The 24713-nt window shown below is 48.6% G+C and overlaps 1 protein-coding gene across 1 annotated transcript in view; it reads right to left on the reverse strand.

Moving 5' to 3' along the window:
- RPS6KA1 (ribosomal protein S6 kinase A1) overlaps window positions 1-24713 on the reverse strand; it is a 1033098-nt gene that overhangs the window by 606851 nt on the left and 401534 nt on the right. The window lies entirely within an intron of this gene.

A 24713-nucleotide genomic window follows, 5' to 3' on the forward strand; every position in this document is an offset into this window, starting at 1 on the left:
CCCCACTGCTGAAAGAGGCCTTGCGCCACGTCCGAGTTCAGACGCCATTCGTGATCCATCATGCACAGACGGCTGAGTTTGTCCGCCCTGGTGTTCAGGGAACCGACCAGGTGTTGAACCACCAGGGTCACGCCCTGATGTTCCAGCCACTGCCAGAGGCGCAGACCCCACCCGCCCTGTTGGTTGCAGTACCACATGGCGGAGGTGTTGGTTGTGAACACCTGCACTACACTCCCCATGACAGATGGGAGGAATGCCTTCAGTGCAAGCCGGATCGCCCGCAGCTCCAGAAGGTTGATGTGTAGCCGGGACTCCGCCGGAGACCAAAGGCCTCTGATCTCCGCCTCTCCCATGTGCCCCAGCCCTGGAGGGACGTGTCACAACTACATGCTCAGGTTGGGGTAAGGAGAGGGATCTGCCGCTGACCCAATAGCAGTTCGTGAGCCACCGATGCAACTGTCTTGCAGTGCCCTCCGAGATCAAGACATGGTCGGACAAGTTGCCCTGATGCTGGGACCACTGAAACTTCAGGTCCCACTGCAGAGCCCGCATCCGCCACCTGGCATGATGCACCAGAAGGATGCAGGAGGCCATCAGCCCCAGAAGCCGCAGCGTCAACCTGACCGAGACTCGGGATAACGGCTGAAAGATCGGAATAAGAGCCTGAATATCCCAAACCCGCTGTTCGGGAGGATAAACCCGAAACTGCGCCGAGTCTAGAACCTCTTCGATGAAGAGGAGCATCTGAGAGGGACACAGGTGTGACTTCGGCACATAGATGGTGAACCCCAGCAGGTGCAGGAGGTCGGCCGTAGTCTGGAGGTGGCTGACGACTGTCTGGGGCGAGACCGCCTTCAACAACCAGTCGTCGAGGTAGGGGAAGACTGAAACCCCTAACCTGCGCAGATGAGCTGCGACCATCGCCATCACCTTCGTGAACACCTGTGGGACGCTGGTAAGGCCAAAGGGGAGAACGGTAAACACAAAGTGCTCGTGGCCTACCGTGAACCGCAGGTAACGCCGGTGGGCCGGCAGGACGGGGATGTGAAAATAAGTGTCCTGCAAGTCGAACGCTACCATCCAGTCTCCCGGGTCCAGGGCAGCTAAGACGTGAGCCAAAGTCAGCATCTTTAACTTCTCCTTCCGGAGGAAGCCGTTGACGTTTCGCAGGTCCAAGATAGGGCGTAGGCCCCCTTTGCCCTTCTTGGGAACCAGAAAGTAGTGGGAGTAACAACCACACCCCACTTCTGGCCCAGGAAAGCGCTCAATGGCCCCCCTGGCCAAGAGGGCCGTAACTTCCTCTCGCAGAAGACTCAAGTGATCCCCCGACATGCAGTGGCAGTAGCCCCTTCGGATGATTTGCAGCACCCAGCTGTCCGATGTGACAGAGCGCCAGTGGAGGAGGAGATGGCGGACCCTGCCTCCCACTGGCGTCACATGGGCCTGAAAACTCGAACTAGGAGCGTTTCGAGGCGAATGCTGCAGGGGTAGGTGTGGACTGACCTCTACGTTGTCCCCGACCGGCGCTAATGCGGTTACCACGTCCGCCACCACGCTGGATGTTAGTCTGCGGGCCGTGGCTGGCAGGACGTGTGGAGGCGCCACTTCCTTGGCCACGAAAGGAGCGAAAGGCAACAGTTTGCTGGCGTGGGCCGAAAGGCCCAAGGACTTGGCCGTAGCCCTGGAGTCCTTAAAGCACTCAAACGCACTGTCTGCCTTGTCGCCAAAGAGGCGACTGCCATCAAACGGCATGTCCATAAGGGTGCTTTGGACATCAGCCGAAAAGTTGGCCGACCTCAGCCAGGCATGGCGACGAATCGTCACCATCGTTGCCATCGCTCTGCCCAGCGAGTCCGTGGTATCCAGCCCACACCGGATGGAATACCGTGCCGCATCTCGACCCTCCACAAGGGCTTGGGTGAGTTTAGTTTGGAGGACATTGTGGCAGCACGTCCGCGACCGTGTCCCACAGAGAGTGGGTGTAACGGCTCAAGAGGCACGCGGTGTTGACTGACCGCAACCCCAAACTAAGTGAGGAGAACATCTTTTTACCATACTGTTCGTACCTCTTGGATTCTCGATCAGGGGAGCCGTCGGGAATGCGGTCTGGGAGTTAGAGGCCTGGATGACCAGGCTCTCAGGGTGGGGTAGGTTGACAGGAAGCAAGGGTCGCCCGGAGCCGGGCAGTGGCGCCTGGCCATGTTCCTATCTACAGGCGGACCTGTAGCGGGCTTGGACCAAGTGCCCAGAAGAACGTCTGACAAGGCCTCATTAAACGGCAGCAGAGGCTAAGCGGAGTTTGCCTGCGGTTTAAGGACCTCAGTGAGGAGGTTAGTCCTAACGGCCGCGACGAGGAGCACAAGGCCCAAGGCCTTGGCAGCCCGCGTCAGCACCACACTATAGTCAGCCCCCTCCTCTGTAGCCACGGTAGGAGGGGAGACAAAACCAGTGTCTGGTGAGGTGTCCAGACCACTGGCCTCCCCTAGCACACCTGCCCAGTCCTGATAAGACTGGCACTCATGTGCCAGAGGGTCCTCGGACCCCTCCCAATCCTCCTCGCCATCCATCTCCTGATACTCAGGGTCAAAGAATGGGGCCGGGTCGTAGAAGTAAAAATCTCCTAGCGGCGTCGAATACGGCGCCGGACCCAAAACGAGGGTAGGACCGAGGTCGAAGTCATCCTAGGATGGCGCCGGAGGCGACACCCTGGGGGCTGGTGTCGGCGAGGTCGTAAGGTCGACCGGCGACGACCCGGATCCGGAACCGGATCCAACGGGGCCCTGCGGCGTCGGGACCAAAGTCGCCGCCGGCGCGGAAGCACCCGACGGCGCCGGGGCCAAAGCACCCGACGGCGCCGGGGCCAAAGCCCCCGCCTCAATCAGTTGAAACGCGTGTTCAGTCAGCTATAAAAGAAGGACCAAGAGTTCTGTTTGGCGCAGGCACAGCCCTGTCTTATTCAATGCACCAAGAGACTCCCCACTGCAGACTTTCCTAGAGATTTGTTAGTGACAGACTAAATTTTCGAGGGACACCCACAGCACTGTGGCAAGTTTGAGACAAGACTATCCAATCAACACTTTCCAGTAAAGCAATAGACCAATATTGCAGGGCACGCGTATCCATCCAAGGGTATAGCTTTCATTTGTGCAACAGGTGCAGAAGTACCCGGGCCTATTGAACTTCCATTATTGCTGTATTTCACGGTTCAAACAGCGTTCCGGAAGCACATTTCCTTGCTAGTACGTTGATAGACGACAGACACACACACAGGCTACGTTATTGTAACCGACCTTGAAATAAACGTAGGTTTAAAAACAGGCTTCTGCTACCATGTTCAAGGACCCACTTTAGACTCAAACCTGTGCTATTAGTGTTCCGATAACCCTTCCCAACTCTGCAGCCCCACTCTTCTCACCCTGCAGGCTCCTGAAGAAGATTGAGTGAGAGTCTCGCAGACTCCCGCTCTCCAGCAGCACCAGGGTCCTGCCTCCAGCCAATGCTCCGCTGAGCGAGCATAGCAGCAGCACCCACAACCGGCCAAGCAGCTCCATTTCCAGCAGGGCAGGGGCTTATCATCGCTCCGGGAACAGGAAAAAGGATCAGAAAAAGCGAGGACAAATCATTGCCTACAAAAAGGCGGAAGTGGGGTCTGTCCAATGAACAGTAACCACCCCTGTCAGTAGGAAACAAACCCTGCTACCCAGTCAACTTAAACACGTCCGAAGGAGACCGTACACGCTGTCCGATGACACAATGAAAGTGGGTAGTTGGAGCAAATTCGTTTTCCAACCACTACTCGCTGGAGCAATGCATTTCCGTAAAGAAAAATAATACCAAATCAGCGCCCGGCATGCTATGAAGAAAATGTATGACAAGCAGTAGCAGCCAATCATTTCTTTAATGTAACTGGGATTGGTGGGACCAATAATCTCTGCAGTTCTCAACCGCGAACACTCAAGCCAAGTACAGGTTTTAAGAAGCGGCACTGAAGGCGATCGCGATAGCGATCGCTATCGCTATTGTAAAGCAGTGGCGCACCACAGAGGAGCAGAGGGGGAGCACGGCAGCCATGCGCAAGCGAGCTGCTGTGCATGCTGGCCACCAGTGGGAACGGGCGGAGCAAAGGCAGGACATACGCCCGCCTTTGTCCAAATCACTATTGTAAAGCAGTGGTGCGCGCGCACCACAGAGGAGCAGAGGGGGAGCACGGCAGCCATGCGCAAGCGAGCTGCTGTGCATGCTGGCCACCAGTGGGAACGGGCGGAGCAAAGGCAGGACATACGCCCGCCTTTGTCCAATCGCGTGCCGCTTAAAACAAAAAACACGCGAAGCCCAATGGAAGGCAGCGAGAGCAAAACCACACGCATGGGCATGTGGTTAGCTTTCAATCCCCTTTACAAGAGTTCTTGCGCTGCGTGAGCAATGCTGCGCACTGCAAGGCTAGGCGCAAGACCAGGTTTGGAGGGGGCTGAAGGAATGCAAAAGTACTGCCCCACCCCCACCCCTCCCCAGGGACTTTTGTAAACAGAACCCAACTCTCTACGGGGTTCCAGGATTTAGGACCACCCTGGAAGGCTTCTGAAATTTGTAAGCACTCCCAAGTTTGGAGCTTCTGCTCTACAGCTGGGAGTGCAGTGCTCTCTAGGGACTTGTCTATGGTTGCATTTAATGTGACCTAAAGGTGTATAAGGAAGATACAAGCGCCCTCTAGGGTCGGTTTTTGATGACGATTATGATTGTGTGCTTTTTATTTACTTTCAAAGCAAATATTTTCTTCACAGTAAAATGCTTTATTCACATAATTCTTGCAGGGTTTATTGGATAAGGTGAATGTGGTTTATTAGCATAAGTGCATTTACGTAGGATTGCATTTACACAAAAAATTATGTTTTTTTTCAACATTTGGTTTGTTAATCTTAAACCTTTGACCAAGCCAACAGGCTTACCATATACATTTGTAAGACACTTTAAGGGATTTTGGCTGAGTGGTCAAATGTCATCTATGGTACTTTCCATCTGCCTAATGTATATATTTGTACATTGATGCATTGCATTTAGGTAGAGGGGGTGGGTGTGGGGGTATGTGGTGTGGGATGTGGTGTGTGTGAGAGATGCATGCACCCTTCCTTTTTCTAAAGAAAAAGCGCAGACTGGACCATCTTATTGAGGGCTAATATTGCGGGCCAGCGAATGGTCAAGTCAAGTCAAAAATTTGTATTGCGCACTACTCACCCGGAGGGTCTCAAGGCGCTTGAGGGGGGGTGGTTCGTTACTTATCAAATAGCCAAGTTTTGAGTTGTTTTCTGAAGGAGAGGTGGTTCTGTGTAAGGCGGAGGTGGGTGGGGAGAGAGTTCTAGGTTTTGGCCGCTAAGTAGGAGAAAGATCTTCCTCCCATGGTGGTTCTTCAGATGCGTGGACTTGATTGGACGATCGTAGTTGGCGGGTGGGGGTGTAGAAGGTCAAGGGCGTGTTGAGGTATTTGGGTCCTAGGTCGTAGAGGGCTTTGTGTGCGTGGGTGAGGAGGCGGAATATTATGCTCTTGTTGACGGGGAGCCAATGAAGGTCTCTCAGGTGACCGGATATGTGATTGTGGCGGGGTATGTCTAGGATGAGTCTGGCGGAGGCGTTCTGAATGCGTTGGAGTTTTTTCAGCAATTTGGTTGTGGTTCCGGCGTAGAGGGTGTTTCCGTAGTCCAGACGGCTTGTGACAAGTGCTTGGGTGACCGTCTTTCTTGTTTCGGTGGGGATCCATCGGAAGATCTTTTTGAGCATGCGTAAGATGTTAAAGCATGATGATGAGATGGCGTTGACTTGTCTGGTCATCGAGAGAGAGGAGTCTAGAATGAATCCCAGGTTGCGAGCATGGCCCGTTGGTTTGGGCGCGCTGCCTAGGGCCGGTGGCCACCATGAGTCGTCCCATGCGGAGGGGGATGACCCAAGGATGAGGACTTCCGTCTTGTCTGAATTCAGTTTTAAGCGGCTGTTCGTCATCCAATCGGCTACATCTTTCATCCCTTCATGTAGGTTGGTTTTGGCTGTGTTTCAGTCTTTGGTGAGGGAGAGGATCAGCTGTGTCTCGTCAGCATAGGAGATGATGTTGAGGTTGTGTTGGCGTGCGATGGATGCAAGGGGGCTCATGTAGGCGTTGAAGAGGGTGGGGCTGAGCGATGATCCTTGTGGTACGCCGCAGATGACTTTGGTGGCCTCTGAACTGAAAGGGGGAGGCGGACTCTGTGTTCTTCCAGCGAGGAACAATATGATCCAATCCAATGCTTTTCCTTGTATCCCGACGTTGCTGAGGCGTTGTATAAGGGTGCTATGGCAGACCGTGTCAAACGCTGCGGAGAGGTCCAGGAGGATGAGGGCGGCTGTTTCCCCGTTGTCAAGTAGTGTTCGGATGTCTGTGGCTGCGATGAGGGCAGTCTCGGTGCTGTGTTTGGCTCGGAATCCGGACTGCGAGGGATCGAGGGAGCCGTTAGAATCGAGGAAGGCGGCGAGCTGACTGTTGACGGCCTTCTCTATGACTTTGGCAGGGAAAGGGAGGAGCAAGATGGGGCGGTAGTTCTGAAGTTCAGTGGGGTCTGCTGTAGGTTTCTTCAGGAGGGCACTGAGTTCGGCATGTTTCCAGCTTTCCGGGAAGGTAGTGGTGTTGAGGGAGCAGTTGATGATATCTCGGAGATGGGGTGCGATGATGGAGTCGGCCTTGTTGAAGATGTGGTGGGGGCATGGGTCGGTTGGTGATCCGGAGTGAATGGAGTTCATCAAGCGGATGGTGTCTTCGGTGCTGATCGGGTTCCAGGCGCAAAGGGTGGTGGTGGGGTGCTTTAGTTCGGTGTTAAGGGGGGTGGACTGGTCGCCGAAGCTGTTATGTATGTCAGTGACTTTTCTGTGGAAGAATGAGGCTAGAGAGTCGCAGAGGTCTTGAGAGGGAGTGATGTCGTTGGTGCCGGCGCTGGGATTGGTGAGCTCTTTGACGATGCTGAAGAGTTCTTTGCTGTTGTGGGCGTTGTTGTAGAGTCAATCTTTGAATGCTGATTTCTTGGTGGAACGGATCAGCTGATGGTGTTTGCGGGTGGCGTCCTTGAGGGCGGTCATGTTGTCTGTGGTTGGATTTCTTCGCCAGGCTTTCTCGAGGGTGCGGCAGTTCGTTTTGGAGTTCTTGGTCGTCATTGAACCAGGCGGCTTTTTTGTTATCTGGCTTGTTGTGTTGCTTTTTCAAGGGTGCTAATTCATCAGCGCAGTGGGTGATCCATTGTGCGAGATTGATGGCTGCTTGATTTGGGTCCGAGGGTTTGGCGGGAGGGTTTTGGTTTAGCGATGTGGTGATCTGGTCGGCGGTAAGTTTGCTCCAGTTTCTGCGGGGGACTTGTGGGTGGTGGTGGTTCGTGGTCTTTCTGAAGTTGAAGTGGACGCAGCTGTGGTCCGTCCAGTGGAGTCCTGTGACGTGATTTAAGGAGACGTGCTTGCTGGAGGAGAAGATTGGGTCAAGTGTGTGTCCGGCGTAGTGGGTGGGGGTGTTTACCAGTTGTTTGAGTCCGTGACTGGCGAGGTTGTCCAGAAGGGTGGTGGTGTTGCTGTTGTTCTTATCTAGGTGGAAGTTGAGGTCCCCTAGGAGAATTTAGTCCTCGGAGGGGAGGGCGTGTGGGCTGATGAAGTCGGTGATGTCTTCGCTGAATTGTGTGCGGGGTCCTGGGGGTCTGTAGATGAGGGTGCCTCTAAGTGTGGTCTTGGGGTCGATGTGTATCTGGAAGTGGAGGTGTTCGGCGGTAGTGAGGGTGTCGTCGGAGCTGGTCGTGATGCGGATGGTGTTTTTGTGGACGATGGCGATCCCTCCTCCAGTCTGGTTGATGCGGTCCTTTTGGATGATCTTGTAGCTGTCTGGGATGGCTATGGCGATGTCGGGCGCTGATGAGGCGTTCATCCAGGTTTCCGTAAGAAAGGCGACATCCGGCGTAGAGTTGTCTATTAGGTTCCATAGTTCAATGGCGTGTCTGTGGACCGAACGGGTGTTGAGCAGGATGCACTTCAGCTGGTTGTTGTCGCAGCTCTGTTTGGCGTTTTGGAAGGAGTGTAGTGAGTAGGCCTCTGACTGGTCTGCATCGCTACCCTGACAGAGTTAAGCACTACAGTGGGTTGATTGGATCCATTTAGGGGTAATTGTGTACCTATTATTACGTGAGGCAAGCCACAGAGCTAATAACCAGGGGCACTGGAATTTTCAACAGGAAAGGGCCAAATTATGCTGCAGAGTTGAGTAAATTATAGCGCAAGAAAAAGCTAATTATGCAGCATAACGTGGCACATTTTGTATTAGCACTACTTCATTATTTCATAATTTTTAGGTCAAGCCTATAACAAACAGCACATGAGCTGTTCTGGCGAAGACTTTATGCAAGGGCTTTTTGAAATCTCACCTCACGCTTGCACACGCTCATGCGTGTGCTTTTTGTTTTGTGCCAGGCTATTGGCCTTTGCGTGCGTCTTTTTTAACAAGGACAGCATGCAATTGGCCAAAGGCGGGCGCATTGCTCCGCCCATGGCCTGTTGGTTGCGGTTACCAACACAGGCGGGATGTGTTTTGAATTATCGCACACAGATGCATATGCGATAATTCAAAACACATGTCTCGGTGTGGCGCACGCACCACTTTTTTTCTTTTTACTTTCAGCATACCCCTCGCGGGACGCCTCCATCCAGGCTGTGTCTGGCCAGGAGAGACGTGGTTTGTTGGAGTGTAACGTGCTAAAAATTTTCTTTTATCTCACCACTGGAGAAACTGAAACTGGAGCGGTGTTCGCATTAATTGTAACGGGTTACAACAACAAATAATGTGCCTCGGAGGAAGCCACAACATCAGTGTCCCCTGTTCCAGTTTACACCGTGAACTTCCTCGCCAAGTCCCTCTGCTCTCCTTACTCTGACTTGAAGGGAGCCAAGCATTTTATCGGTGTCAAGTTAGATTTGGGTCAGCTGCCCAGGACAATTGTTCTTGCAAAAATAGTCATTTGAGGATTACAGCACTCTGCATGCCACCCCACCGCTACCCGCAAGCTGCATGTGCAAAAGGCTCTTCTAGCTGACCTTGCAGGGAGAGCCGGTTATCTCAGTAAGTCTAGTTCACAAGGTGCCCCCTCATTCCCAGATGAGGGCGAGGTGGCTCACGCTCACTAGGCTTCTTGCTCTTCAACTATGAGGCAGCGCATTATTCAGCAAGCGCAAGTCCTGAGGGGTAGTAGAGGCCACTTGCCCGCAGCCCTTCAGTCTCCTCCGGGGCTCCTCTCCCAGTCACCTGTATGTAAATCCCCTTCTTCTCAACCCTGGCACCTGACTCCGCGCGCCACAAGATGACCGGCTACTCCACCAACATGCGGGTGAAGCTGCCAGTGATCTGCGCCATCCTGGAGGGCATCACCATCATCCTCTTCGCCATCTTCGTGCGCTACGACCTAGAGACCGACTCCCGGGCGTGGCACGAGCACAGCAAGAACCTTAGCGCCTTGGACATCGAGAACGACTTCTACTATCGCTATACGAGTGAAAGGCGCCGACCTGTAGGGAGAGGGCACTGGGACGTGACGGGTGAGGACTAGTAATTGAGATTACAGTTGTAGAACCAGAAAACTTCAATCATGACTTTTACACGGGATCGCGATGTGTGATCCTGGGCAGATTGCTAGAGGATCTCCGTGTTCACTGGCTCCCTTATCTGCTACAAGTCTGGAGGGGAGCCTTTGTGAAATACTGGACCTGCACATGCAGTGTGTGATCTAGCGTTCACAATTCCCGCTACTAAGTGAGAGAGGAAGGTAGGACTATTTCTACTGCACACAAAAAAAGTGCACAATGTTAGGAACAAGTGATTCCGAGTTGCACAAGGCTAGGCTACACGGCAGGCAGCGCAGAGTTGTTTTCACCCTGTTGGTAATGTAAATGATTGTAAGTGGCATTGAAAGTCTATTTCTTTACCGACACTCAATGAATGCGCACGTGGTATGTTGCATTATCTTGGCGCGTGGGGCTTTGTTGCACAAGGGATATTCTGTGCTATCCGTAGAAGGTATCAGAGCACGTCTGTCACTGTGACGCATCTGCACAGGTCTTATCCGTCACAGCTCTAGAGGGGCTCGGGCGTGTCTTGTCTACACCTGAGAAGGGTCTGTGTGACCCTTCTCTGTCGCACCTGTAGAGTGATCTTAGAGCATGTCCCTTGAGCAAACCACCTGTGCGTGTTTTCAGACAGCTGTAGGGGGACCTGTGAATGACTGTGCATTCCCACCTGAAGGGGGACCCGAGCCTGGCACTTGAGTCACATACATACCTGGACCTTTGCATGTCTAGTCAGTCACACCTGCAGAGGGACCTGTGCATTTCTCCTCAGCTACACATGTAGATAGACCTATGCATGTTTCTTCAGTCACACCTGCAGAGGCCCCTGTGCATGTCTTCAGTGGCACCTGTACAGGGACCTCTGCATGTCTCCACAGTGACCTCTGCAAAGGAGCATGTGTAGGCTTCTTTGGTCACACAGTCTCCTCAGTGACAGCTACAAATTATTTTGTGCATGTCTCTTTGACCACACATGTAGGGAGACCTGTGCATGTCTCCTCAGTCTAACTCCTATACTGGGACCGGTGCATATCTCTTAAATCACACCAGAAGATGAGCATGTGCACGTCTCTTTAATCACACATGTAGAGAGACCTGTGCATGGCTTCCCAATCACACCGGCAGAGGAACCAGTTGGTCTCCTCGGTCACGTGTGTAGAGGGACTTGTGCATGGCTCTTAAATCATATATGTAGTGGGCCCTTTGCATGTTTCCTCAAACACAACGACAGAGGGTACTGTGCAAGTCTCTTTGGTTACACATGGAAAGGGACATGTGTATATCTGTTTGTTTCACACATGTTGAGGGACCTATTCACGTATCTTCAGTCACACCTGTCCAGGGGCCTGCGCAAGTCTCCTAGGTCACACATTCGAGGGACAGAGCAGCCAACTTTAAACTGGAGACCCGGGGTTCGAATATCGGAGTCAGCTCAGCAACCTGTGATTTTGGGCAAAGTACATAATCTTCCCGTGTTTACTACAAATGAATGTGTCCTCATGTACAGCTTCAATTCAAAACAAGCATTGGCACAGCCAATAGGTCTCGTCTTTGTGTTTAGCCATGCAACAGTTAATGTTGTTGCACCGAGGATATTGTGCTGGATTCCGAAACACTTATTAGGTCCCAAAAGCGAGACCTAGTGGCTATGCCAATGCTTGTTAAACTTAGTAACACTGAGTATTGGTTGCAACCCATTAGTACCAGTTTAACATTCACATATAACCATATGCAAAAGAAAGGTGCCCAGTCCAGCGTTGTAAAGAACTTTCCACTTTGTGGCAACATGTTTTGTTGCATTTTTAGTACCTTTTGAACCACTTGAGCTTGAAACATTTTTTGGGTAAAAATCTGCAGATTATGCAGGAATTGCGGTAAATCTATAATTATGCAAAAATCGCTGCACAATTGCATAATTCCAGTGGCCCTGCTAATAACCCAATTTCCTACAGCGGTACATCAAGATAAACCAGTTATAAAAGGAAGGAAGGATGGAGGTCCTAACTTGAATTACTACTATTTTAAATACATTCATGGAAAAAGGGAAGTTCAGAATGGTGTAAATTTGCAGGGATGGAGTAGGAATACAGTCCTCCATTTCACCACCCTGAGAGGTGATTGTCCGGCACTATGAGTAGCTGCATACCTCGTTTTTGACCACTTCCTAACATGGACTCTTAGCATAAAATGGTGGGGACGTGGTAATCCCAATAAACCTGGTGTTGAGTAATATAAAGGAGGGGTAATCCCACAGAAACCAGTGGTTAAATCCAGAAGTGATAATCCCTGAAGCGCATAGGTGACTGCAGCTACTCAGTACAGAGGAACAGCTTCTTGGGATCCTAACTCTGGTACATCCATAGCAGTTCCACTAAGTGTGGTATGGGTATTAATATAGGATTTACTACCCTGATGAGGCACTGTCGCGCTTTCGTGGGCGCACAGTGATCAAACCTTAGGATTAATAGTCATGCTGTTGCCACTCATTACCATGCAATTACGGTCATACACATTATTGCAGTAATGCGCAGATTCCTTATCTAAAGGAATTTTCTTGAGTTCAAGTTAACCGGGGGCTTCACACATTTGGTAGTTTCGTCATGTATAAGATACTTGTTATCATGCAGTTTGTGGTCTAGGTGTCATGTAATTTGCGGCTAGTATTTCACTCCGATTTTGTTATACAGAACATGAAGTACTCTTTAGTCTAACTGCTAAGGATGTTTAAAGTGTGTGTGTGTGTGTGTGTGTGTGTGTGTGTGTGTGTGTGTGTGTGTGTGTGTATATACACACACACACACACATATATATACACACACATGTACATACATCCATATACACACACACACACATCTATCCATATGTAAACACACATGTACATATATCACTGTTTGGGCATCAGTTCGATATTTAGGAGAGCACAACTATGTGCATGTTGTAGCCCATGCACATTCCAGAAGTATCTTATTTATGACCAACATGCAAGGGTCATACAGTTAAAAAATGCAATAATTCACTATTTCTCAAATGAGGACCGATCATCCCTCCAGGTACGGCACTACCCACCCTTAGAGCTTAGTGTTGCATAATACCCAGGAGTTGTAAAACCAATGGAGCTCTAATGGATCAAACCTAGGAGCAATAAGCCATTAAATCAAGGGTCTGCTGAAGGTATCCAGTGGAGCAGATAGTGATTTCTGCCCAGATTGAATTAGGAACCTTAGACTGGTTGAGAGAGGGGAGAAGAGTGAGTCAGTGTGGCAGCAACAAGACAGGATAATATGGAATGAGTGACTGCGGGAGTGCTTGGTTGTTGGGTCTTGCTTTTACAAGGGGCCTCTAGGTCCAGGGAGGGAACTCAGCAGCAGTGCAAAAGTGTGCACATGCCTAAGAGCAAGATGGCGAGGGTCTCAAGTTGCAGGGGGCAAAGTGACCTGGCCGGAAGAGAGACATGGGAACCAGTAGCGCTGTAAAGGCACCAGAAGCTGCAAGAAGGTTCTAGAGGCACGAAAAGTCGAACAGCCTTTGGCTTGCGGCCTTTAATTGAGTGAATCAGGGCTGGAGAGTCTTCGCAAACATTGACCTTGGGATGCCTAGCAGCAGGGCCAGATAACACTGAAAAGCAGATGGGGGATTTCATGAACAGTTACAGCATTTGCAACCCAAGTCAGCTTGGTGCCCAGGAAGGGTTTCGCAGCGGTCGAAGCGCCTTGGGACCCTCCGGGTAAGTAGTGCGCTATATAAATGCCTATACATTTACATTTACACAGACCCAACTATACCCACTTGTCGTGCTACGACCCCAGTCCTGAATTTTCCTTCCTGTTTCAAGTCCACCTTCATCTTTACCGAGAGAGACCCAGCCGGCACTATTGTCAGAAAGCCAGTCAGCTCTCCTTTCAGAGAACACGCCTGCCTTCTCTTAGTAAAAGATCTTGTCTCATTCCAGAGACCCTGCCCACATCCTGGAATCAGCCAACCTGCTGCGCCTCAGCGGCCTAGTCTGCTCCCTCCTACCAGAGATGTAGCCTTACCCGAAACACAGGGCTAGCCCAACCCCCCCCCCACAAAAAGCCAGTCTGCCGCCAACCTGTCCTGCTGCAGAGAGCCTGGCTGCCTACCCACCCCCAGGAAACCTAGACTGCTCACACTTCCTCAAGAATCCCTTCCAACAGGGTGCTAGCCATACCCATGCACTTACGCCTTGTCCAGTTCAAATTCCACCATACTTTTTTATACGCCATCGCATTTGTGTCGAATGGGTCGCGCATCGAGCCCCACCTGCAGGCCTCACTGGGCACGTTATTTCATACAATCTGGGAATACCCAATTATCAATATGCACTGTCAGCCATAAATATAGCTCAGAACAGTCAAAAATGGTGGACTAAAATCGTCCTGCTGGCTGGGCATCATGGATACTTTGGGAGGGTCACAAAGTACTTGAGCGCTAGTTGCCATGGGGTTTATGGTGGTAAAGAGGGGCATTGCCAGTCACTGGAGGGACACCCAAGCCCCTACAATAACGGAATGGGTCAATGGGATGAATCTATGTGCAACACACAAAAGGTGATGGGAGGCTGCTTGCAACTTGTCTAATCACGGGCAACAGCTCTGGGTAGCATCCCGACCCATCCATCTTTTGCTCACAATGCCACATCAGTTTGAACCCAGCCATATGCAAATCAGTCTTGATTCTGCTCCTCATGGGAACAGTTCAGCCCGAGCTTCCAGGCCAGGTCCCCGCTGAACCTTAATGAAGCAACCCAGGACTGGTTTCGCCCTAGCTATGGGCTCCTCAGCCGGGTACACCCTTTGTGTGCTTCATGAATATCTGGTATACAAAGCTCGAGGAGCCCACAATAAGTATGTTTAGATCTGGCAATCTTCGACCCAGTCAGCCGACTTAATGGAGTGAATTCGAATTTTATGGCTGAAACATAATTGGTGGTGGGGGAAGGGAGTTGCCAGTAGGAGAGAAATTTATATTGATACATGTATTGCGAAAGAATGCAGGAACTCAGTGGAGAGACTTGGCACATTCTTATTTCACTTTACACGAACTTGGAAAAAGCAATAATAATTTAAAAAATCCTTCCGGCACGGACATCCAGCCTGCTCTCGAGACACTGTTAATTAACAGTGAAACAGGACTACATTCACCCTGGCTGCCTTTAAAACGGAGCCTGTTCACTGATGATAATGCACATGCTGACATTCCTGAACACTATCTGTAAACTCAAAAGACCCATAATGTCTGTATATTTTATATTTTTTAAATAAAATAATCATAAAATAGAAATAGAAATAATGTATAATTTTTGATTTTGTGGATAACATAACCTGCAAGCTTTTCGCTGACCCTCTACGTTGGATACTGGTACTCTCTAGTCTATGTAAACATCTTAATCCCTAGAGTGCTCTCCTCCACCCTACCTCCGAGGCTCCTCAAGAGTGCGCCCAGCCTACTGCCGGATTGCTATTTGCGTCTCAACATTCTTATCATTCAATCATGCGCCCATCTAACCCCACCCAGAACTCTAATCTCGTGCGTTACGGACCCAACTCCTGGTACATTAATTACCCTAACAAAATGACCAGTAATGCAAAAAAGAACTATAAGCACAGCATTCTAAAACAACACCCTGAAACACTCTTTGTAGATAACTATCACTCAGTGACCAACGGCAGCATGGAAACAAACTTCATTTTCTACACTAATCGCCAGAATCAAAGGAAAATCAGCTTCTCTCTTCACCTTGCCAAGTCTGTAACCATTCCCTATGGTGAAAAAATCTCCACCACCATCTCCCCGACCTTCAAAGGGGATCTCACCATTTCCATTTACAGAACTGGAACCATTCTCATACAAGCCACCGACCCTCACCTCACCACTTTTGACCGCCACTTCCTCACACTACTCACCTCGCTAAACCAACTGAGCTATCAAACCCTCTCTCCCCTATCCCCCACTACCCTCACTAATATCGGGGAACCAATCCTATCTCCCTGCCCTGACGACCCTCTCCTCATCTCATCTCTCGCTACAATCATTCTACCCCATTCTCACTCTCCATCGCCTAACACCGGCCATTCTCACATCTACTGATCCCTCCAGGAGTAACAAACTCACTCCTAACAACCCCCCCACCCCTCCCGGCCAATCTAAACAGCTTGATCACTAACCTCAGCCCACCCGCGACTGTTATCCCCATAGACTCTCCCCTCTCTACCCCTGAGAATATGCACCCTCCCCCACATCCTTTCCCTACCACCTACACAGAACCTGTTCCCACGACCCTTACTTCCCCCTGGTCTAATGTCATTTCCAAACCAGTGGTCTCTATCCTCCCTTCTACAACTGCACCACCCCCCGCTGTCACACACCCCCATACACAACCCGCCTCTATCCTCTAAGACACGCCCCGGAACTCAGATAGCCTTTCTTTAATTTCTCCTCCTCCTCACCTGGACTCTAGTCCTACTTCTCCTCCTCTGAACTCCTCGATTGGGAACATTACTGATCCGGCTCCCTGCGTCCAACCTTCCCCCTCTCCTATCCCTGCGTCCAACCTTCCCCCTCTCCTAATCCAAAGGAACACAGACTCTCCCCTCTCTACCCCTGAAAAACGGAACCCCCCCCTCAAAATCTTCCCCTACCACCTACACTGTCCCCATTCCACCGACCCTTACTTCCCCCCTATCAAACATAAGCTCCAATCCTGTGGTCTCTCTCCCCCCTCCTACCACTGCATTCTCCCCCTCAGATGTCACAGTTCCACATTCACAACCCGCCTCCACCGCCAATCTCGCTGACAATGCCCGGAACCCTGACATCCGCCCCAGAATTTCTCTCCCTCCTGTCGTGGACACCAGTCCCTCCTCTCCTACACTGAACTCCTCGAATAGGAACATTACTATACAGACTCCCCGCCTACAACATCACTCCTCTCCTAATCCCATGCACTACATCCAACCCCTCACCCCTGCTCATCCTCCCTCCATAGACCCCAGCCACCCTCGACCCCTGCCTAAAACTTTAAACTCCCTCAGCTCTATAGCACAGCAACTGAACAGAAAATTAACTCACTTGATGCTGATTTCCTTCACTTAAAACAAGTCTTTCTCAACAGGGCCAAACCACTGTGCTCCCTCTCCCCGAGGTGTTGTAATCCTATTCCACTCAATACATCTCACATAGCCCCACAGCACACCCCTCGACCCTCCAGCCCATCACCAAGCCAGGCCCTCAGTCCCAACAGGGATAGCCAACCCTTTTCAGTACCGAAACCTGTTGAACTCTACGACTCACACCTCGCATTGGACCGGAAGTCAGCCCCTGTCCACATCCCTGTTATTATCAGCACCAATAGAATCGCAAATACTGTCCACTTGCCTAGACCCCCTGCTCAATACAACTCTTTCGACCTAACTCCCCCCCCCCATCATCGAGGCTCCGCGTCCTCTCTTGCATGCTCCTAAACTGCAGATCAGCAGTACAACACGCTACTAACATTGCTGAAGCTCTTCTCGCTGAAGAAATTGACATCGCCTTCCTCACAGAATCCTGGCTCAATGCCCACTCCACCCCCGTTCTTGACATTCTCACCCCTCCAGGGTACAACCTCATCAGACAAGACAGGACGATCAAAACTGGTGGGGGTCTAGCTATCTTGCACAGAGATGGAATACAGATTACCAAACTCAAACCTGCAGTATACCTTTCGTTTGAATACCTAGGCATCGAACTCACTACTAAGTGCACCCCACCAATCAAATTCCACACTATCTACCATCCTCCCGGAGAGCGTACCCTCTTCCCAGAAGAACAGACCTCATAACAAGATTCTCCTTGACAGACATCAAAGACGTGTTCTTGGGTGACCTCAATATCCACTGGAACGACCCAGAAGACTCTACTGTCCTGAACCTTTCCAACCTTCTGGAAATATATAACCTCAAGCAACTCTGCAATAAATCAACTCACATCAAAGGTGCAACTCTAGATGCGATCATAACAAACAACAATCTAATCTCCTTGAGAAAGATTTCGCCCAGTGACTGTTCCGACCACTACCTCATTCTGTTCAAGATTGTCACTCTTGCCAAACTCCAACCTATCCGTGTTGTCAAACCCAAACTCTTAACCAGAAACATCAAAGAAATACCTTTATCCGAACTTGAAGCCAAGATTCTTCCCCATCTTCAACTCCATCCCTCATCATGGACGGCTGATGACCTCACTTCTAGTTAAGAATGGCAGAGTTCTTAGACCAAGTAGCTCCTCTCAAACAACTGAGGAGAACCAAATCAAATCCCTGGTTTAACGTGGAGCTGAATGATGAACGCCGCCAACTCAGAAAAACAGAAAGGTCTTGGAGACAAAACCCCTCATCCATGCACCTAACATCTTAGATCTGCTTGACGGTCTTACAAAAAACACATCTTCAATTAAAAGGCTTCTTTTTTTCCGCAGCCAACTAGATCTGGCAAAAAACAGTCCAAGAGAACTCTAACAATGTTAAAAGCCAAACTGCACTCCCTCTCAAGAAATCGAAGCCACCAATGAGCAATATGAAGAAATTGCCACCTTCTTCACCAATAAAATCTCTAAAATTGATCAATCCTTCTTACAAACTCCTAACCCCCCTTCCACCTTAACTTTCCACCTTAACCTGCCCCCCTTCAATCTCCCTGGACCACTCGGAAAGAGCTCTTAACAAGGACAATCAGACCTACATCCAGCTCAAAAACAATGCACATTGGTCTGACTTTGAGCTAATGTCGGTAAAGGAGGTCTTCAATATAATTTCCAATCTGAAACCTTCCTCCCACACCATGGACCTCCTCCCTTCATCAATCAAAAAAAGAACTCAACCACACCACCTCCGCTTTCAGGACAAAAATCATCAATGCCTCTCTCACCTCAGGCTGTGTCCCAGAATCCCTTCAACTAGGACAAATCACACCCATTCTCAAGAAACCTGGGGCTGACCCTAATGATCTTAACCTCAGACCCATCTCTAACCTCCCATTCCTTGCTAAAACATTAGAAAAATGTGTTCTCCTTCAACTCAATAATCACATTAATGAGTTCAACCTCCTTGATTCCTTTCAATCTGGTTTCAGAAAAGGCTGTAGCAAGGAAACTGCTATGCTCCACGTCACCGACGACATTCACAAGGCCCTAGACGAAGGAGATGAACAAAAGTTACTTACCTGTAAACTGTGGTTCTCCAGTATTGGGTGTCTTTCATAGATTCACATGCTTGAATAATTCCCTGTCGTCGAAGAGAGTCCCACGGTACAATATATATATATATATATATATATATATATATATATATATATATATATATATATATATATTATATGTTTTAGTTGAAAGACTATGATGAATTGTGTTTTGATAAACACTCAATTAGACTCTGTTCATGGCATCTATCTAGAATGAATTTCCATTCTTCGTTCAAAATATTTATACATAGAAAAGGAATATACATCAATACTCACATATACTAGATTAAAACATATGTCGTTACTGATAAAGGCACTAGTGAGACAGTCATTCACTCACTAACACACATATACACACTCATCCACCCATACAGTCCTGCACATATGCTGTCTTCAAAACACATACAGTGAGTCAGTCATTGATGCATCTATGTGCTAAGTAATACCCCCACCAAACCATACAGAAACTCATACTGATACTAAAAAAAAAACATCTAATAACCCATATACACACACATGTAACTACTCACCAACCCATGCAGCCACTTATACACAAAGTGAAACACCGATACATATATTTAAATATTTAAACATTCCTCGCTAATATATGTATTCACTAAGATACACTTAATAAGCCAGTTAACCAATCAATTTTTTTTTTAAAACATCTATTTAGACACTTATTTAAACATTTATTCTTCCATCGACCTTTACATATACATATATAAAACATTTATTTTTCAGAAAGACACACATTCACTGGATGGTGTCATGAGTGATGTCATGAGTGATGTCATGAGTGATGTCACTGACCGATGTCATGAGTGATGTAATATGTGACGTCATCAGCAGTGCATTGCAGGCGCGCAAGTTATAGTGAGTCCAACTAACTATAACGTGGGAATTTCAATGGTTTTATGTCAGTAAAATTTCCAGCTAACTATAACTGGTGTCAAACCTATGGTTTTTTCAGTGAATTTAATAGGTTTTTTAAATGCTAATTCCTAACTATAACTGGTGTGAAACCTATGGGTTTTTCAGTGAATTTCATAGGTTTTTTAAATGCTAATTCCTAACTATATATAGGGCCTCAACTCTATGTTTTTTTCAGTGAATTTCAAAGGTTTTTTAATAGCAAATTTCTATAGCTATGAACTATAATATTTTTTATAATGAATCCTATATTGTATATTTATGTAATACTATTTTTTTTATGTATATTGTTCATGGTTTTAAAAAAAAAAAAATTTTGCCCAGGAGCGCTCCCGGTGCGCGTACCGGTGAGCGCACCGGTAAGTGCAGTCTTCCGGCGCACCCCGGTGCGCGTACCGTTTGCGCTATTGCCGCGAATGAAAACATCATTGTGACTTATCGCGTAGCCGCGTCCGCGTGATACGCACGGCGTAAGAGCACCCGGAAGCACCCGAGCGCATATGATCGCGCTACGTAAGCGCCCCGGGTCATGTGACCTGAAAATAACACTTTTCATTTGTTCAGGACAGTTTTGTTTTCCAAGTGATGAAAGCCCCCACCTTTTTTCCTCATTCTCACTTTTTACTTTGACTGAGGAAGACCTGTCTGCAGACCTATTTGTACCCATTTGTACTGAGAAATGGCTACAGTAGCAGCAGCAGCAGGAGCATCTCAACCACCACCACCACCACCACCACCACAAGGACCACCACAACACCACAGTGGTGGAGAAGAAGAAGAGGAGGAGGAGGAGAGGCGGTACCTGCCTGAAGATACTACTCCCTATAAGCCAAAGGAGCACATTATCTGGGAGTTTTTTAAAATCCCAAGGGGCCTCAAGAAAGTTAATGCGCCAAAGGTTACTGGTCTGATCTGTGGCACTGTACTTTCCAGGGGGAACCCTGCCAAAAAGTATTCTTTTGGCAACAACACTATGATTCGCCACATGCAACGCCGGCACCCAAACAACTATGCTGCGGCAGAGGTCAGAGAACTGACCTGAAACCCTCCCCAATCTTCTCCCAGCACCTCCCAAAGTAAACAACCCACTCCATCGGGTCCAGAGACAAGGGAGATGGTCCCAAACATCCAAACCCAGTTTGGAGATTTTAAAATTGTTTGTAAATTTTGTGGGACTACAATTTGCTATGGAGAGCAAAGTATTAAACTCATCAACCGTGCTGGAGACAACCACAACTGTAAAAAGAAACCTTAATTTTTTCCTGTTTTTTTTGCTCCAGTTGAGCCGTTTACAATTCCCTGTTTTTTGTTTGTCCCCATACAAATTACAAACAAAATATAAAATTGTTCATGAAAGCCCAAAAAAGTAAAAAATGTTTCCAAAAAAAATAAAAAATATATAAAACAACAAAAAGAATTTAAAAAACAGTTTAGAACTACCTCCAATTTATAAAAAAATGCTAAATTTTTAAAAAACTGTCATTCTTTTTCCCCCCATGGTACGCTCCCCGGTACGCTCCCCGGTGCGCCTACCGGGCGCTCCCCCCACCCAAATCAAAGAAAAAAAAATTTTTTTTGCCCTGCGGGGCCCTTTTATGGCCCCCACATCAAAGCTAGGGGGTCAGGGGGGTCTACCCTGCCCCCTTTTGGTCATTTCCCCCTTTGTTTTTGCCACCTCTTGTGTCTCGATCCTAAAGAGACAAGATGGCGGCCGCTCCGGACTGTTTGGAATGTTGACAGACACCCGAGAGCCAATCAGCTTTCCACTCGCGTAGCGCGCTGGAGCGCACCCCGGTGCGCGTACAAGGGCGCGCTTATAGATATATATATTTTTTTAACCTAAATTACTCAAAATCCACTGGAGCACATATCTTGAGACATAGCAAAGACACATCGGGCTACCAGTCCCTACAATTTTGCCAAGTTTGGTGGAAATCCATTCAGCCGTTCGGGCTAAAAGTGAGTCCAACCGCCCTATGGAAATTAACATGGGGAAAACACGTTTTGGGACCCCCCTTTTATCTCAGCCCCCGCTTGACGAATCCCCCCAAACTTTCAGGAAGGAGCGGAGCGAGGCAAATTTCAGGAAAATTACAGGCAGATCCCTCAATTGACGCCAAAGTTATTCCCAATAGAATGTTGCGGTTTTCCTACAGAAAATAATCCTAACTATAACTACCTACTGGCGACCGCCAGTAGGTAATACATTATATATATATATATATATATATATATATATATATATATATATATATATATATATATATATATATATATATATATATATAAATGTCCATGTGACTTCGGGCGTGACTTCATAAAGTCAACTGTGGCACTGAAAAATCGCCGTGCTACAAACATCAGTGTCCGAGGCCTCTGAGGAAGTGCTTTTGAGCAAGAAACGCGTCAGGCATGGACATTATACTTTGCTGCAAGCCCAGTCATTCACACGCTGTTATCTGCACTGAATAAAGGTGGTTTACAATTTCATCTTCGTGGGAGGCTCCCTTCTTTTTCTACAGGCAAGTTTGTGGGATTAATTGCGGCCTGCCTGTGCCGCGAAGAGGGGCCCTGGGGCTGTGAACAGCCCTCCTGCAGAGACGCCACTGACGCCTTTGCAAAGGAGTGAAGATGCCGGCTCTATGCAGAGTAAGAATAATAATAGCGTGATGTCTTTCCAGGCTGCACCACCCACTTGGGAACACTTGAACTGAATTCACTGTAGTCACGGCAGCGCACTTGTGAATAAACAGAACCACAAGGACCATCAGGCCACCGGAGTGGCCGCGCCCCTTTCGGGCGTGACTTCATAAAGTCAACTGTGGCACTGAAAAATCGCCGTGCTACAAACAGTGTCCGAGGCCTCTGAGGAAGTGCTTTTGAGCAAGAAACGCGTCAGGCATGGACATTGTACTTTGCTGCAAGCCCAGTCATTCACACGCTGTTATCTGCACTGAATAAAGGTGGTTTACAATTTCATCTTCGTGGGAGGCTCCCTTCTTTTTCTACAGGCAAGTTTGTGGTATATATATATATATATATATATATATATATATATATATATAACATCATAAATATACATATACATATAAATATAATCTATATAAATAGACATGAAGAAATTTAAAAGTACCATAGACAACATAGGCCCCTAGAGGCCTAAAGGGAGAATTCACTTTAGCAACATATCCATGTCATTATAATGGCCCACATTCCAGCCAATCAGGCTGCTGCACCCTCTAGAACCTTCTCCTCAGAAGCTCAAGCCCTCAGATTTTCGAAGCACCAAAGTGACCAAGAGTGCATGAGGAGAAGAGAGCCTCTGAGGGGAGGAAGGGTGGGTCGCATGTGAATCTATGAAAGACACCAATACTGGAGACCCACAGTTTACAGGTAAGTAACTTTTGTTCTTCTCCAGTATTAGGGTGTCTTTCATAGATTCACATGCTTGAATAAGAATAGAAAGCAGTACGCCAACACATGAGTAATAAAAGGCAATAAGAACAAATGCAAGTAAAGAAATACACATATGAACATTGCAGATATATATCTAAGAAAAAACCTTTTATGACATGAGGCGGGAAGCAACAGAGGCTCACCTTCATCTGAAGAGATTTCGTAGCACCGCTTGACCCACAGCAGTGCCTGCAGCGTCAGCGGTCTCCAGACAGTGCCTCGTGAACGTGTTCTTGCTGGACCACGTTGCCGCCCTGCAGATCTGATGTAGAGGCACTCCAGCAAATAGGGCCGTAGAGGATGCAACTGCCCTCGCAGTGTGTGCTCGCACCGGAGCAGAAAGAGGCTTGCCAGCCCGTAGATGGCAAAAGGAGATGGCAGAAGAAATCCATTGAGTAATGGATTGTTTAGTGACCGGATGCCCCTTGCGCATCCGTCCATAGGCCACAAAGAGCTGGTCTGATTTACGAAAAGCAGCAGTGCGTTGAATATAGTATTTGAGGCAGCGCTTCAAGTCCAAAGAATGAAGAGAGCGTTCAGCGGGAGACTGAGGGTCTGGGAAAAAAGTCTTGCGAATGACAGGTTCATTAAGGTGGAAGTCTGAAGGAACCTTAGGAATACATTTAGGATTCGTACGAAGTGTAACAGCGTCCCTTGAGAATTGAAGAAAAGGAGGCTGAATGGTGAAAGCTTGGATGTAGCTCACTCGCCTGGAGGATGTAAGTGCGAGGAGGAGGGCAACTTTCCAAGTAAGGAATTTTAATCCTGCTGAATGAATAGGTTCGAAAGGAGGTCGGAGGAGCTGTGATAAGACCAGATTCAAACGCCAAGCAGGTGGTGGACGCCGGATAGGTGAAAACATCTGGAACAGGCCCTTAAAGAACTTACGAATGATCAGAGAGGAGTACAGTGACGTGGGACCATCATGGCGAAAGCGGGAAATCGCGGCCAGGAAGACTTTAAGAGTGGAATACGAAAGTCCCGACTTTGCCAAAAGGAGGAAGAAAGGCAGGATTTGCTCAGGTGTGGCGAGCAGAGGATCGACCTTCTCATTGTGGCACCAGACATAAAAACGTTTAAATTTCAGTTTATAGGTCTTGATTGTGGAAGGAGCGCGTACATGAGCAAGCACCTCTCTGCACTCGGGAGCAATATTCAGATGTGCAAACTCATTGTGCTCAGGTTCCAAGCGTGAAGCTGGAGACGCCGGATCCGGATGGCAAATCTGGCCCGGGCTCATGGTGAGTAGATGAGGCAGGGGACGAAGAAGAATCAGATCGCACAGGGAAAACAGAAGATCCTTGAACCACGGGCGACGCAGCATCTGGGCGCAATCAAGAGGATGTGACACGGCTAAGCCTCCTCTTATGCAGTAGACATGGAATCAGAGGGATCGGCGGAAAAGCGTAAACAAATTTGTTCGACCAGTTGATCGAAAACGCATTCCCGCTCGATCCGCTGTGGGGATTCCGACTTGCGAAG

This window comes from Lissotriton vulgaris, chromosome 2_1 (assembly GCF_964263255.1).
Source record: "Lissotriton vulgaris chromosome 2_1, aLisVul1.2, whole genome shotgun sequence".
Taxonomy (NCBI): Eukaryota; Metazoa; Chordata; class Amphibia; order Caudata; family Salamandridae; genus Lissotriton; species Lissotriton vulgaris.